Raw genomic sequence first — 17,708 nt, 5'->3', positions numbered from 1 at the left:
CCCATTTTCCCCCAGGCCTTTCCATCTCTACCTGTTAGGCAATAAGGTTTCAAAGCAACCAGACCTTGAATTGATACAAAGTTAGGCTTTATTTGATAATCCATATGCACTAGAACGAAGAAATTGGGACTGATACCATGTAACAGTGCAACGCATACTTAAGAGGACTACATCAAAGAATTCTAAACAAAAGCCACAATTCTAAACACTGCTGAGCTGAGGTGTGAAGGTTCACACGGTCCCTCTCTCTTATCTTATTCCTACAGTTTGTCTTCCTGGGATGGCCAAGAGGCTCGTCCCTGGAGGCACTTTATCTTCAAAGGGGAATTCTTGCCTTTGTTAGTATTAGAGAGAGAGAGGTTCACATCAAGCATTGGCAACAATCTACAACATTCTACTTTGATATGCAAGGTCTTTCTCATGGTTAGTAACAGCGGTTCAATATGGCAGTTATTAAGCTAAGCATTTTATTTCAGGAAAAGTTACATTGCCTGACACTACCCCTCTCAGTGTTGATGCCTCCACTTTGTGTTGGGAACTGGAAAAGGATATATTTCTCTCTGCTGAGCATCAGGCAGCTCACCTGCCACCCAACCCTTGGGAAGGGGCACTAAAAGTATAGCCAGTGTGATACATCATCCTTGTCATTGAGAGGTTGCCTCAGCAACCCAGAAAGCTCTGGCTGTGGCAACCATGAGAAGGATGTGAGGGGTGAAAGCAGAGATGGAGTCAAGAAGGAGTAGAAGGAGGTGGGCTGGATGCAATTTCCCTTTCCCTACAAGTCCTCACCCCCCCCACACACACATACTTTTTGCATTCACAGACTGCAGGGTAGAACTCATACACTGTCCCTCCATATTTTTTCCTAGGCAACAAACAGCTGCAGAGGAAACAGCACATGTCTGCAGTGCTCTTTGCCTGTCCCGAGTCCCAGTTTAACAAGTGGAATTTCTAAAACCAGTCCCAAAATTAGAACATGCACTGTTCAGCCACAATTTCCTTTCCCTTCAATTCCTTTGTATCTTGCCCCTTGCTATTCATGTACATTACTGATAAAATATTAGGGTTGTGTAGTCAGATAATAACCAAAAATTAACACAATTATTGCTAATGCAAAAGAATGACAATAATATTTGGGTAAGAGTGTTATTTCAGTACCAGAATGTTTGGCTTCAAGTTAATTAGGGAGGGGGAAGAAGTTCAGGAGGAGGGAAGGAGAGAGGGAAGGGAGAGTGAGTCAGTAAACATGTAACTGACAGGGGCATTTTCCAACCGGCAGAGTTACTGAAAGGTCTTGCTACACTGAAGAGAATTGTTGTACTTGTCTTTCCATTACGGTATTTAAAACAATCACATTACTAGTTCACTTTGTGAGAGAGTGGTATGGGTATGGGTTTGTGGTGGGAGGGCAGCCTTGATTTATTTCTGTATAACAGTAGTGGCTCCTTTTTGTATGATACTATGTTCTTTCTGGTGCTGTACCTTCTAGCTAGAAGGAGGTAAAATGCTTTGCTTACATATGCTGGAATAAACCAGGCAATGCTGCAGATGAAAGACATCATCTTCCCTTTCTTCAAAATGTGCACTGCATGTAGGTCAAGTGTGTCTGTAACTTGCTTTCTAAACACCCATGCATGCTCTGTGAGTAAGGATGGCCCAGACTAAGCAGAGTTGGCCCAGGTTAGTCCTTGGATGGGAGACCACTAAGGAAGCCTAGGGTTGCTATGCACAGGCAGGCAATGGCAACCACTCCTATCTCTTGCCTTCAAAACCTTATGGAGTCACGATAAATCAACTTTGAATTGATGGCACTTTGCACACACAGACATACACATCACACAGGGATTGTTTCTTCTGGCTGAGATTTGGCAGGGAGTATCCTGTGAGTGAAGGCAGAGTCCCTGGGAATTTCATCTCAGTTCAGCAGGAAAGAAAGTTGCAGCCAGAAATCTGTTTCCTGCTGAAACCCATGGAAATGAATAATAAAGATAATAAAGAAAATGAACATCTATAATAACAGGAATAAAGCAGAGGAATGAAGTGCTTTTAATAAACTAAAAACGGAAACACTACAGCGTACATCCCTACAAAACACTGCAAAAAAGTATCTTCAGGGTGATTGTGCATGTGAGTACATCCAGGTTCTTTTATTGTGATTTCTTTTATTAATGTCCACATGTGCTTTGCACAAAAAGAATCGTGATGCAGTTGCATTACATCAAAATTGCTTTTCTGCAGTATTTTACCAGTTGGATAATATCGGGGAGAAGGCACTAGTTAAAATTGCACATGAGAGATGCTCTTTATAAAATGGGTTGGGGGAGAATAATTGATCAGTTCCACTTTGAAAATAAGACCATGTAACTCACAACTCCCAAAGCCTGGAGGAAACTTGGACGAGGAGCATGGTAGAAGCATCCTTAATCCCTGAGTTGGGTTGGGGTTTTTTTTGAAACTTTAAGATAGCCTTCAAGGGGAAAAAAAGATTCGTTAACAGCAAGACAAACTTAGCTGTGTGTTTACTGCCACTCATTTTTCCTCTTCCAAATGTTCAAGGTGGTGTGGAATCTGGTGCGTGAATGTGTAATGGGGGGATGTAATGGGGGGGCATGAATCAATTCATGCAATGCTGTCCAGTGCCTTGACTGAACAGCTGAGATCCTAGAACATGAACCAATTCTGTTGCAGATGCTCAGGGGTCAACATGGGACATGTTCCCTGAAGGGAGAAGGTCTGAAAATACCCGATTGAGTAGCATTCCAGTCCCCACTTCAAAGTCCTGGACTTCAGAATAATAACTGTATGCCTGGAGCTCAGAACTGATACAAAAAGAAAAGGGTAGTCGCTGGAGAGATTTATGAAGGGAGTAGTCAGATCAGAGATGGATGGATAAGCATGCAGTTTGCAAGGCCATTGCTGTTGTTGTGCGTTCTGCTTGGACTTCTTTTTTAAAGCAGTGTAGACTGGACACAGTTGACTAGACTGAGTGACAATGTGATATAGTGTCTAGACCTGGAGAGAACCAAGTTCGAGCTTCTTCTTGCCAATATTTTCAACACATCTCTTCACAATCCTGAGCCACTATACCACACTCATTCCAACAATTAATGGTACCAATAATGATATACAATTTTTTTCCATACATAAAGAGACTGGAAATATTGGAATGATTTGTGAAGAATTTTTAATTGAAAGTCTATATAACTTTATTCAGAGGCTTACGATACACAGAGCTGCCAGCTTTTTCTCCAGTTCTGTTTGTGTGACTTTTTTATGGTGCCACCAGGAGGGTGGCAAAATATTACCTCACAATCTCATACTGCCTCTGAACATATTTATCTATTAAAGCTAATAGCTACCAATAATTCTCCATGGATTTGTCTAACCAGTGCCTAGTGGCTATCATCAACACTACATCCATTTTATGTATATTCCACCCCTGATATTTCTCTCTCTTTTCCTCTTTTCTGTTATCAGAAAAACCTAGAAATTCTCCAAAGGAAAAATCCCCACCACTACATCATGTGGTAGTGATGATATCCAGAAAGACACCCCTGTACTGATTCCCAAGCCATGCACCCCTGGAATGTGATATTGCAATGTAACCCTAGAATATTAATATGACACAGCAGTGCCCATTTGAATTGGAATGGTCTTTCTTGCACATAAGGGAGAAAAATCCAGTTCCTTCTCGGCCCCAGGCAGGCTGGAATGATGTCAGGTCTGATTCACAGGCTGGACATGGTGGCCAAATGCTGAACGGTTGAGAAGCGTCCATCTTTCTGCTCCTGGAAATGAAGAATTCCAGGCCCAGAGAGGGACAAATGGTGGGCAGAGCTGTAAAAATTCCTTCACTCTTTTGGCAACCTTTTAAGTCCTGTTATCAAAGAATAAAGAAATAAGGGTGACCAAATAAATGGCTTGTATATATATGTTCTGTTATTCTTCAGGGCAAGACAGCAGAAACACAAAGGTTAAAGGTTAAGTGCTCATCTTGTTGTGAATGTGTGGTATAACTGCAAACTGATCTCACATTTCTGACTTTTAACAAAGTTTCTATTTTTCTTTAATTACTGCTAAGGCTATCAAAGTCAACCAGTCTCCTGAACACTTGATGGATGCCTATCCATGTTTGACACTAAGGGAGAAATCTATCACTTTTGGGGATCTTCAAAGGAATCAGTTTGGGAAAACAGGGCCATAAAAAGTCATTTCGCCAGTGTAATTAAAATTCCTATGTTGGGGTATGGATCTATGACACAATGATCTCTGACTGGATATTCCACATATGACACCCCGATTTTCCATTGGTGTGACACTCTGCTTCCTCATTGGGTAACTGGATCGCTTGATGTGACGTAATTTACCCTAGAAAACAGGCAATCCCACTTGTCAGGTTTGGGGTCGAGAGAGAAAAGGAGGAGTCAGAAAAGAAAAGGAAATTCCTCCATCCTCTACTCCCTCCCTCCATCCCTTCCTACACTAACCCCCCCCCCCCCCCCGCTTCTTCTCAAGAGAAATCTCCCTCCAGAGGCCTTGCATTTCCTCTGACTGAGCCTACCCTGCAAGATCTAGGTATTGTATCACCTTCATGCTTATTCAGCTAATCTCTGTATTCCTCTTGTATGCTTGAAATTGTTTGATTGGGATGTAACTATTTGAAACCCTATACCTATAATAAAATCCATTATTAACCAAAGGATTTTCAGTGGTCTATCTCCATAGCCATTGACAGAGTTCCCCGCTCACCTCACCTCTCGTAGACTCACCATTTTGAGCTAAGAAATATTAATATTCCCCTATAAAAAGTTAGTTGAGGTGTAACAGTGAATCCCATAAATTTAGGAAATTCTGTGGGTTAAGAATTATATGTAGGTACTAGGAACTTGTGTATAAGGAATATGTATCTTCCTGAAACTAAATTGAATCTTTACCTGGTGTTGTTTGTGATCCATCTAGTTCTTTTTCCTTCAGATTATAGTTATTCACTTTTTGTGTGATGGTCCTTTGACAGGTCTATGGGTTTGAAAAGATTCATAACCCACACAATCACTGGTCTGGAATTATCAAGGAGAAGCAGAGAGGGTGATATTCATACCCCTTGATTTTTCCTTTCTCCTGCCCCTCCCCTCCCATCAAATGAAAATTGGCTAATGGGTCTCTCTATGAAAGAAAAACATGTAATTGCCACTGATTTCTCCAAATTGCTGAAAAATGTATTAATGACATTTTTTCAAGACAGAAATAACACCATTAGCATTTAAATGTGCTTCATCTTTTCAAACCCCACTCACTATTTTCCCCTCACAAAGACTCAAAATACAGAGAATCAACAAACCATTTAATATTATAATTTTGAGTGATCTCAATAAGGGGAGGGGGGTGTTGGCCACCCAAAGAACACTCCCAAGGCCAGTTTCAATTGTCGTAGTTAAAGAATTGGGTTGTTAACGAATCAGGAGTTCTCACTGAGTTATACAAAGGGCACTTTGGGCTTGCACTTTTCCATATTAAGCATCTTGTAACTATCTCAGGATTTTAAAATAGCAATCCTAAACAGGTCTATCATAGAAACATAGAGTTGGAAGGGATCTCCAGGTTCGTCTAGCCCAATCCCCTTCAAAATGCAGAAAACTCACAAATATATCCTCACACACACATATATCCCCAGTGACCTCTGCTCAGTGCCTCACTTGCACCCTTCTGCTTCCAGATGCTGAGCAGGTGACTGGTGTGCAGCTCAAAAATTTGCTACCACTTCAAAAGCGGTAGCTTTTTGAACTGCTCTCAGGACACCGGAAGAGGGTGAGTACAGGATGGGGACAGGTGGCAGATGTTTATGTTTTTCTAGTCTGAGTCATCTCTGAGTCAGCCCAAAGTGCCAGTCTGTAATCACCCATGATCTGCCTAATCACATCTACTCTGAAGTCTCCTGTTACTCAACGGGGCTTAGTCTCAGGAAAGTGTTCTTAAGATTACAAACTAAGACTGTTATAGATCTTGTTTTGGTCTTCTGAACAACAAAGAGGTTAATTTCAACCAGGGATCTCTTAAATTTAGCCCCAGGGCTTGTTTTCAATGTCAGGGTTCAGCTCTGCAGCATGTAGAAATAGAGTGCCTTTGTCTAATACTACACAATCACTGGTCTGGAATTAACAAGGAGAAGCAGAGAGGGTGATATTCATACCCTGTAAAGTCCTGGAATGCCTTATTGTAGAAATGCTAGGGAAAAGGATGAATCGTAGCTCAGGATGGTTGCCATTGGGGGGGAAAGGCAAGGTATAAATGAAGTAAATTTTTTAAAACCTATTAGCATAGCCCTTTTCTTGGCCTCCAGGAAAAAAAGTGTGCTGAGAAAGGAAGCACAAAGGCCACCTTCAATGCTACTAAGCATGTTTAACAGCCATGTGTAGTTTTCTCTTGGTTGTTTCTACCTCACACATAGCCAGAGTAGAGAGCATTCACATTCACGAAGTTCACAGTGGTTGCTGGTCATAAGTAAAATATTGTACTCAGTATGGGTTGCTGAGCTCTGTAAGCATGACTCAAGAAGGCCACTGTTATGCCAGCTGACCGGCCTTCACCACCACCACCCCTGAAAAAAACCCAGAGTGTTGTACGTAAAATGAAACAAAGTCATGCAAATCTGCACCATTTATTCCAATTAAAAACTTTGCATTTTCTTTCCACTGAGTATTCTTTTGACCTTGGGAATGGCTTTTCATGGATGACTTCAAGTCCTTTCTCTTCGTTGGCAGTGGAAAGATGCTTTAATTCCTGGAGACTTTTCTCATAAAGAGCAATTTGGGGGAATGGTCTGAGTGGCCATTATAACTCTCTGATTAACTACCCCCAACTCCACCAACGGGCTGTTTGCAAAGGAGGCCAGTTTTGTGCTCTCAGGTCCAGAGGCCTCTAACCGGCTCTAATTAGTGCTCTCTGAAGACTTAACATTCTTTGTCTGGCAGCCAAGTGCTCTATGGGAAAGTACAAAAACCTTTCTCCCTTTGAAGCCATCAAAGGAGTTGCTACTCGCCAGAGGGCTGCTTAGGGCCTGTACTGCAGAAAGAGAGGCCAAAGGTGTCTGTGATGGTTGGCCTGTGAAATGGACAACTGCTTGTCAAACAGAAGTTGCTAGTCCAGTGGTGGCCAAACTTGCTTAATGTAAGAGCCACATAGAAAAAAATGTCAGACTTTTAAGAACCACAAGATATGAACATCAGATGTTTGGGAAAAGGAAGGAAGGAGGGAAGACAAATAGATGGGGAGAGGGAGGTAGAAAGAAAGCATCTTAACTTTAAATGCATTTTCCAAGCTGCTGGCTGGCTTGGGTTGGAGAAGTGATTTAAAGAGAGAAATGCCTTCTTCAAGCCGGCTGACAGGGCAGTGGGGGCTTTGAGAGCCACACAATATGTGTGAAAGGGCCACACATGGTTCCTGAGCGGCAGTTTGGCCACCCCTGTTCTGGACCCTGACTTGAATGAGGCTCAACACCAAACCTCTGATGATTTATTCAAATTATACATTTCAAAGGCAGGAAAAAGTGGTTACTCTGCCAGTGTTTTGCCTGCTTTATTGTAACTGTATAAGAGTGATTAGAGACTTGTCAGTTTCACACAATATGTGTGAAAGAGCCACATGTGGCTACTGAGCCACAATTTGGCCACCCCTGTGCTAGTTTATTTGGAAGCATTAGGGTCCCCCTTTTGAAGGAAGGACAATGGCCTGGCCAACCTTGTCCTGCCTCCATCTTAAGACTCAGAAGGAAGCATTAAGCTTTCATGTACCTTGACCTATGCAAGAATGCTGAGGGTCTCGAAATGTGCTGCTCTTTCACCTCCTTCCTGGAATCCACGTTTGGGGTTACAAGCTTATGTAAACATTGGTGGTTTCATTCTGCATGTTGTTAGTCAATGATTGTGTACAGAGGAATGTATAAAATAAAGCAACTCGACCACTGTCAGAAAGACACAAGCAGCATGGACAGACTAGTGCGTGAACCTCAACCCTGAGTCGTGTGACCATTACTACATGTGGCGCAGCGAGCAGGGACCCCTCTCACAAACATCTGGAACAGACCCCTTGAGTGCACTCCGTCATTCTAAACGACCCCTTCATTTGTGAGTATGGGAGGGCAGTTCTCGCAAATCCAGCAGAAACATTTGGAGGAGCTGCGGTTCCTCATTCAGAAGTCTGGCGGGTCCGTGACTTCTAGGCAACTTCAGACTCTCTTACAAGAGATCAGTAAGCAATGCCCCTGGTATCCGGAGGGAGGTTCTCTTAAACTTCGGGACTGGGAGAAGATAGGGAAGACCTTTCACACAGAGCCTTGAGCCTCTGTTGAACTGCTGCAAGCCTGGCATAAATGCAGGTATTCAGTAGGGAAATTTATGCCTGTTTCTAGCACAAGCCAGCTCTCCAAAGATTGTCCCCTAAAATGCACTGGTGTCCAACTTGTGCCCCCTGCACCTTTTCTCCCTCCTCTTCTTCCTCCTCCTTCTCCTCCTCCTCCACCAACGGATCCACCCGTGGGATCACTATCTAATGCCCTGGGACACATGGTCTGTGAAGTTTTAGAGAAACCACTCTTCAAAAACAATTAAAAGGAGTGAAAATGCAGGTTCAGGAACAATTGAATTTGGCCTTATTAACTTGGCATAGTTCAGTGCCCCTAATTAACTGGGGGTGCCAGCATGCTGCTGTGTTTTCTCTTGCAGGTCCTTAGTGGGTTCTGGCACATTGTGTTCACCTGGCTAAAGATGGCATGGCATCAGGATCTCCTAAATCCACTTCCCAATTTCAATCTCAGCCTCAAACGAGAGATCGTGTAACGCCCACAGACCCAGAAAGTTTGTGATATCACATGAGGGGGATGTGAAGTGTATAACTAATCCAGCTCAACAAACGTTGGAAGAGGCTGGGCAAGAGCCATCTCCAGAGGACTTGGTGGTTGCTGTATTTGCACAATGAACAAACTTTGTTGTTTTTGTTTATGTATTTTGTCTCCTGTCAAGGCTATTAGTTTTGGAGATCATCTTCAGTTTAATATTTGGGAACATTTAGCTAACACTAACAATGTTCCACATTTTTGTTTAACACAACACACTGATTTACATATGTCATTTCCATTTGCAAGGCTCCAGGAACTGATAAATGTTTAAATGCATCCCAAATCTCTTTACCCAACTGGCATTTCCACCATAAGCCATTGCATGGTTGCCTGCAAACAGATGCCCCTTTGTGGAAATGTAATATAACAATTAATGTAACCAGTAATTATGGCTATATTCCTTTATCACCTGATTGGTTTTCCTCTTGCTTCCATTGAACTTTTAGTTGTATTCCTGCTAATATATCTCTTTCTGTATGTTGTTTAAGTCACCTTGCTGTGGTGTTACCTCAAAGATCCTGGCTTATGGAATCCTCTACCCACGCATTAGCAGAGAAACTGTCCCCTTAGACTCTACCTGTGATTGTTCTGATATGGCATTATTATCTCAGACTGATTATGTGTCTTGTTTACAGTGTTGCTTTGTACAATGCTTGCCTTCTTTATGTGTCTTGTGTACAAGAGTATGTAAACCGTCAAGAGAAAAATATACATTGCAAGCCAATCATGCATATGTATTAGCAAAGCAATTGGAACGATACACCCCTTTAATACAATCGATTCCAGAGAGTGATGGTGAGGGGACAGACACCTTTTAACAAAAACCAAAAAAGAGTGAGATGAAGGAAGGACAATGGCCTGGCCAACCTTGTCCTGCCTCCATCTTAAGACTCAGAAGGCAGCATTAAGCTTTCATGTACCTTGACCTATGCAAGAATGCTGAGGGTCTCGAAATGTGCTGCCCTTTCACCTCCTTCCTGGAATCCACATTTGGGGTTACAAGCTTATGTAAACATTGGTGATTTCATTCTGCTCGTTGTTAGTCAATGATTGTGTACAGAGGAATGTATGAAATAAAGCAATGCGACCACTATCAGAAAGACACAAGCAGCATGGACAGACTGGTGCGTGAACCTCAACCCTGAGTCGTGTGACCATTACTACACCCTTTCCCAAGGATCTTTTCCTATTTTGTTGTCTGGCAAACTTTCCTGTTCTGGACTTCAGCATGGCTCTGCCCTCAGAAAGACCACTGGCTTTCCTTAACATCACTAGGTGATGCATTGATCATGCATTTTGTGCATTTCTATACTACTGTACATACCAGAGGTCGGATCTGACATAAATATCACTTTGTCAGGCCAGGCCATGTGTGCCATAAAACGTAATGCCAGGTGCCAGAGAGAGAAACTGTATAAAGAACAGCAGCTGGTCAGCTCCAAGTTGGTGTGACCTCACTGCAAGGCATCTTGGGCTGGGAGGGGTGTGCAGAGGAAAACCCACATGTTCAGAGTGGGGAGGCAGCAATGCAATGCGGCAGATGCTCCCGCGATGATTGACTGTTGCAAATGGAGGTTGTTCTGATGGGTTAAAGCCATAATGGAGTGGCTCTGCCCACTCCTCCCCCAGCACTTCCTCCCTTGCATCAGTTGCTTGCAGGCTGCATAAGGTACTGGCCCCCGGGCCTTATATTTGACATCCCCAGTATACACAGTTCTTCCTGTCACCATTGTAAGTATCCCTATAAGCAAGGCTTTTTTTGTACCAGGAAATCTTTTGCATATTAGGCCACACACCTCTGGAGCTTACAATAGGCTCTGTACAAAGATAACCCTACTCATCATAGTTTAATATTTGATGTGTCTATTGCTGCAATCAAGTTTAGCTTAGTTTATTGCTCAGCCAGAAGGCCATAACAATCTATTTCTATATTTTAATTCACTAAATGTAACAAAACAAAAGACTGAAATTTAAACATAATCGCACAGTGCATATCATCTGGGAAGCATACATATTCAGCATAAATTAAATATGTGAATGGCCACTGAAACATTTTATTTAATGAAATTAACTCTAATTTCATACTGTAATCACACAGATGAGGAAGTGGCAAGCATCACTGATGCTGATGATGCTTGGGATGGGTGCAGGACTCGTGATCATGGAGAGAATTTATGAGCCAACTCCACTGAAGTTTGGGCGCAGCTCATGGTGGGCTCATAAACATTAACAGTTTGAGATATGCAAATGAAACAGCATTATACAGGCAGAAAATAGTGAAGACTTGAAATGATTAGCAGAAAGTGCTAAAGCAGGACCACAGCTGAACATCAAGAAGACAAAAGTAATGACTAAAGGTAAAGGTAGTCCCCTGTGCAAACACTAGTCATTTCTGACTCTGGGGTGACCTCGCATCACAACGTTTTTACAGCAGACTTTTTATGGGGTGGTTTGCCATTACCTTCTCCAGACATCTACACTTCCCCCCCCCCCCTACAGCAAGCTGAGTACTCATTTTACTGACCTTGAAGGATGGAAGGCTGAGTCAACCTTGAGCCAGCTATCTGAATCCAGCTTCCACCAGGATCAAACTCAGGTTGTGAGCAGAGAGTTTGGACTGCAGTACTGAAGTTTCACCATTCTACTACAGAGGGATTAAACAATTGTAAGACTGACAATGAAGAAACTGAAATGGTTCAAGGTTTTCTATTCCTTGGTTCCATCATCAACCGAAAGGGAGGCTGCAATCAGGAAATCAGAAGGAGACTGAGACCAGGAAGAGCAGACATGAAGAAGCCTGAGAGATCCTTAAGAATAAATATGTGTTGCCATACTTTAGTATTCCTCATTACTAGGGGTGGGTCTGAAAGCTGGGCAGTGAAGAAAGCTGATAGGAAGTTGATTCATTTGAAATGTGGTGTTGGAGGAGAGTTTTATGCATATCATGGGCCACCAAAAAGACAAATAATTGACCTTCATTCCTTCCCACATCTAGTTTCGATATTTTTAAAATTTTATTTCATTAGGAATGTACAAGCATAACAAAACCACCTGAGCTTATCTTTATTTCTTTGTTTTATTTTTTTAAAATTTATATTCCTCTTTTTCCCACAAGTGGGCTCAGGGCGGATAACAAAAAGAGTTAAAACAATTAAAAACTACAAGCTAAAACCATAGGATACAATGAAACAAACAATATATATGTCACAGGCAGCAGTTTCCAATTGGGCATATTATATATATACAACAGTAGGCCCAGAAAAGGAACAATAAATTAAGATAAAATAAGATTAAAATAAGATAGCATGATGACAAGGAAGGGAGGCCAAGCGCATGGAAATAAGGATGTCTGCTGCCTCAACCGAAGGCCCGGCAGAATAGCTCCGTCTTGCAGGCTCTAGAAAATGGCATTAATTCAGGTAGAGCCTGGATCTCCACAGGGAGCTGATTCCACCAGGCCTGATTTGCCGACTGTGGCACCTGATGAAATATAGGAATTGATTGCCCAATTAAAAGTGGGGAAAGCTCCCGGACTGGATGTGATATCTTCTGAAGTTTTAAAATCAGATCCAGATTGGTGAGCACCCCTACTTTTTATATAAATTAATAAATTATATAAATTAAAATTATTATTATTATTACTTTTTACAATGGTTGATAAGACTGGCTTAATGTCAGAGGTTTGGACAAATGCGATAATAATAATAATATCTATCTATAAGAAGGGCGACTACGTCCCCCTCAAATTATAGATCTGTAAGTCTCCTTTCTATAATTGAGAAGATGTATGCCAAGCACTTATTATCCCAACTCACTCTCTGGTTGACACAACAGTAAATTTTGGGGCTGGAGCAGGAGGGCCTTTGCTAGGGAAAACCATGTTGAATCAGTACTACTTTAGCCTATCTGGTGAATAAGTGCACTAAGAAAACTAGACTTGAGTTATATACTGCTTTCCTGGATCTTAAAGGAGCTTTTGATGCTATAGACAGAGATTTACTTTGCAACATATTAAACAAAATGAATATTGATAAGAGATTACTTTTGCTCATCAAGAAATTGCATACTCTTATGACCTGTCAAGTTAAATGTTCCCTAGCTGGAAAGTTAACCCCCAAAATTCCAACCAATAGAGGAATTAAACAGGGCTGCATTTTAGCTCCCTCTTTATTTAATCATTTTCTCAATTATTTTGCACCAACTCTGTCTGGAGTTGATGGTCATAGCCCTGAACTTGGTTCTACACATATACAACAGCTACTCTATGCAAATGATGGACTATTAATGTCTTGCTTGTGAGTGGGTTTGAAGAATCTTCTAAATCAATGCCTTGAGCATTTTGCATCTAACAAATTTAAATTGAATGATGAAACATTAAAAATCCTTGTTTTTTCAAGAACCTGGAAATCATTTAAATGGGAATTCAATGAAAACAGAATAGAGCAGGTTAGACAGTTTAAGTATGTAGGTGTACATTTCCAATATAATGCATCTCATTGAAGGTTTGCTACCAACATGGCTAAGTCTAGTGCCCAGGGGTGGGGTGGGGGTTACAACAAAGGTAACCAATTTGTTCCTGCTGCTCTGAAAGTTTTAGGTGCACAACTGTTATATGGTATCCCATTACGGATTGATGCTCTGGATTATTCCTTGGAATGTATCCAAATTTCTCTGCAAGATTATGGGAATGCCGCATTGTGTACCATATGCAACCCTATGCCTGGAAGTTAAAACCAGGGCATGGCTTCTAAGTTAAATATTGGTTATGAATACATTATAATTCTGATCCTTATAGCTTCTGTGATGGAACCGGCCCAATTCTGCCTTCAGACCTGGTCCCGTCAACTCCCTATTGAGGTGCCAACTCCTGGAGGGAGCTATTTCTCCTCCGGCCACTTGGGCTCACTTCCACCACCTGCTCAGTCTAGGGGTTCAGATTGAGAGGAACAGGACTCCCAATCCCCCTCTCCAGCTCTGAGGCCAGGCCTCAAGGTCCTCTGCCACCCTGTATTGGGTATCACAGAGACCACAGCACTTCTTCGGGGAACCCTTAGAGGATTGGCACCTTATCCAACTGCATGCCTTCCCCCTTCCCCGGGGCCCCCTTCATAAAGCAGCGTGGTCTAACGCGGTTGGGGATCTATGTGGTACAGAGTTTGACTGCCAGCATTCAAAACAGTAAAAAAATGTTTAATAAGAAGAGAAAGAAAAAGAAAAACAAAAACAGTTACATGTAACAGTTTAGCACAGCACCTGATCAGCAACAAGAAGGGCAAATAAAAGGTGGATTTAAACACATCCTCTCGTCCCTGGTGTAAACTTGGTCTACCTTGTGAATTACTTACTCGGTCTGACTGCCTGGGGTCCTCCTCCTCTTGAGTAGGCCTCTCCCACAGTCAGGAGCCCACAGACTCACAACCTCTCTCTTTGAGGGCCAGCTGCGAACTGGCCTTTTCCCGCCTAATTTAAATTAAAAAACCAAAAGAACTTCCTGCCCTTCTAGGAGGCTTTCCCCCTAGAGTTGCTGGTTTAACTCCAGAAGGGAGGAGGGAATGAGGAGAAGGCTAAAGAACTTCCTGCCCCTCTAGGAGGTTTTCCCCCTAGAGTTGATGGTTTAACTCCGGAAGGGAGGGGGGGAAGTGAAGGGAAGGCTAGGCCACACAGCCTGCCTAGTAGTTTCATGTTCCCCTCCAACTAAGCACCAACATTAACCAAGATGGCGTTTCTCCACACGTCCCCCTCCTTAAATTCTGAGCCGGAGGGGTTGCCTCCTACAGAGGTGACCCCGTAGCAGAATCCAACCAAACAAGGAGAAACCCATTAACCAAAAATTACACAAACATTCAGGTATTTCTCCAATACATGAAGGGTGACACCTTAGGAGTCCCCATCCTTTCTGGACAGAAAGTCTGCAATCACATTGTGGCGTCCAGCAATGTGCTCGATCTTCATATTGTACTCCTGAATCCTCCAGGACCATCTCTGCAATTTAGAATTGGTGTTCTTCATAGTCTGTAACCATTGCAGAGAGGAGTGGTCAGTCAGTAGGGTGAACTCTTGTCCCCACAAATAAAGGCGAAGTTAGTCTAGAGCCCGCACAACTGCTAGACACTCTTTTTGTACTGAGGACAGGTTCTTTTCTCGAGGAATGAGCTTCCTGCTCAGGTAAGCTACAGGATGTTTGGTCTCATCCCAGTCCTGCATCAAAACAGCCCCAATCCCATGGTCTGAGGCTTCGGTGGCAACAAAGAACCGTTTATCAAAGTCCGGAGCTTTGAGTAGGTTCTCCCTCACCAGATCCATCATCTCTTTCAGTCGTTCCCTGAAAGACAACACATAGTCCACTACTGACATCTTAGCTTTTGGGATTTTCTCCTCCCATCTCTCCTTGACCAGGTCTAGAGGTCCCCTGACCCTTCTGGCAAACATAAGTTCAAAAGGAGAGAACCCGGGGGATTCCTGGGGTACCTCCCTATAAGCAAATAATAATTGTGGCAGTTTTTCATCCAAGTCTTGGGGATGAGTATCAACAGAGGCTCTTAGCATTCCTTTCAACGTCCCATTAAACCTCTCAGTTAACCCATTTGACTGAGGATGGTAGGCTGTGGTTTTCAGATGTTTCACTTCACAGCATTTCCACACCCACACCATTAGTTCTGACCGAAAGTTACGCCCCCTGTCTGTCAAAATTTCAGCAGGAAACCCCAGTTGACAGAACACCTTGATCAGGGCTTCTGCTACTACTGGAGACTCAGTGGAGACTAGAGGCACTGCTTCTGGGTACCTGGTTGCGTGGTCCACAATAGTTAATATAAACCGTTTGCCTCTCTGAGTGGGTTTTGGGAACAGGCCCACCATGTCAATTCCTACCCTTTTGAATGCCTCTCCCATGATAGGAAGGGACTGCAAGGGAGCTCGTGCTTTGCACCCACTTTTACCCACCTTTTGGCAGGCTGGACATGACTTGCAGCAGTCCCTCAAATCCTGAGCCAGCTCCAAGAGCTTCAGCCTGTATTTCCTGGGAACCACAAGCTGTTGAACTGCTTCTCAAGTCATTCGTCTACCAGGTGGCCACCAGAGCCTATATAAGCGACTTTGCTTCCATACCACTTGTTCAGTCAGAGCTTCTGAGAACTCCACTTCCTGGTCCCTTGCTACCTTACGCAGTGGTTCCAGACTAGGGTCACTTTGGATCTCTGACAGGAAAGTTTCTGGTTCCCCCAGACTCTCTGCTCTCAGCTCCTCCAAGCCACCCATAGTCCCCCTATTCCCGGGACACTCAGCCAAAGTTTGGGTTGGGTTCTCTGCCCCCTCAGTTGGTTCTTCTGCGTCAACCAACTGAACTCCTTCCTGCCTGGAAGGCTCCACAGCATCCTGCTGCTCTTGGGTGAGTTGGCACCCCTCTTCCCATTGGGCACACCCTCCTTCAGGGCTTGGGACAGGCTGGTCCTCTCCCTCCTGGGTGACTGACCTCTCTTTGTCCTCAGTAACCTGGGCTATTTCCCCCTCCCTGGCTGGTGGTGAGATGGCTTTCCTAAAGTTGCCTTCCTCCTCCCACTTTCCTCTGAGGGTTTGGCTGCAGGTTACAGCATTGATAGTGTACTGGCCAATCAACAAATCCTGGCCCAATAACACTGGAACTGTCTGTTCCTTCATTACCCCAACCTCCATAAGACCTGCTGATCCTCACCATTCCACTGGCATCCGGGCCACAGGAATCGTGGCGGGTGGTCCCAGAACCCCCTTAATTCTGAATGCCATATCAGGGACAATGTCAGCTTCTGACACCAGATCTGCCCTCACAAGGGTGACTGAAGAGCCAGTGTCAGCATATCCCAAAACCAACCGGTCCTTAAGCCTTACTGGTTCAACAAAATCACTCCAGGCCTCTGCAGGCTCCATTCTGGTGAAAAGACATTCATGGCTTACCACAGCCACATACTCCTCCTTCACCTTTGGAGTGACTGGTGCTGTTGTTGTGGGTTTGGGGGATTCAACTTGCAGCTCTGGGCAGGCTGACCTTAGGTGTCCAGCCTTCCCACAGTTGCAGCACGTTCGAATCTGGGGCCAGTCCTGATTAGTCAAATCAGGGGATTTCCTACCCTCTTCCGGGCAGGTTTCCCTTCCCGTTTGGGTGACGGGTGTTCCTTCCCACCCCTTGGGGACCCTTTTGTCCCCTTCCCAACTGGGAAGGGATCCAATCCAACCCCTCTCTGTTCTGCACCAGCTCATCTGCCAGTTCTGAGGCCTCTGTAATGGTTTTAGGTTTCCTATCTTTTACCAGGCATTTCAACTCTTTGGGAAGTCTGAAGTAGAACAGGTCTAAAATAAACAACTGAAACAAAGCCTTAAAATCCTGGGCTTTTTCTTCCTCTACCCATCTCTTCCCAAGATCACCTAGCTTTACCCCAAATTCAAAATAGGATTTACATTCTGGTGGGGCTAAACCCCTGAACAGCTTTTGGAAGTGGTCTGCCCCCAGTCTAAACCTTTTAAAGACAGTGGCTTTATAGGCTGCAAAAGTTATCCCCCCATCTTCCATAGGCATGCTGTGATAGATGGCGGCAAGTTCTCCAGTCAGGATGCTACAGAGGTAAGACATATAGTCTTCCTCTGCAATTCCCCACTGTTTGGCTGCCTTCTCAAAGTTGGAAAGGTATATGGAGGGGTCTTCTCCCTCTTTGTACACTGCAAAGTCTTTGGGGGTGACTTTGATCTTTTTGCTTTGTGCAGCTTTCAGACGTAGCACCTCAAGCTCATGGTGACGTTGCTCTTCCTGCTCCCGTCTGCGGATCTCAGCTTGTCTTTCATCCCTCTC

The sequence above is a fragment of the Heteronotia binoei genome, chromosome 17 (assembly GCF_032191835.1).
Source record: "Heteronotia binoei isolate CCM8104 ecotype False Entrance Well chromosome 17, APGP_CSIRO_Hbin_v1, whole genome shotgun sequence".
Taxonomy (NCBI): domain Eukaryota; kingdom Metazoa; phylum Chordata; class Lepidosauria; order Squamata; family Gekkonidae; genus Heteronotia; species Heteronotia binoei.
Note: the sequence above shows the minus strand (reverse complement) of the source record.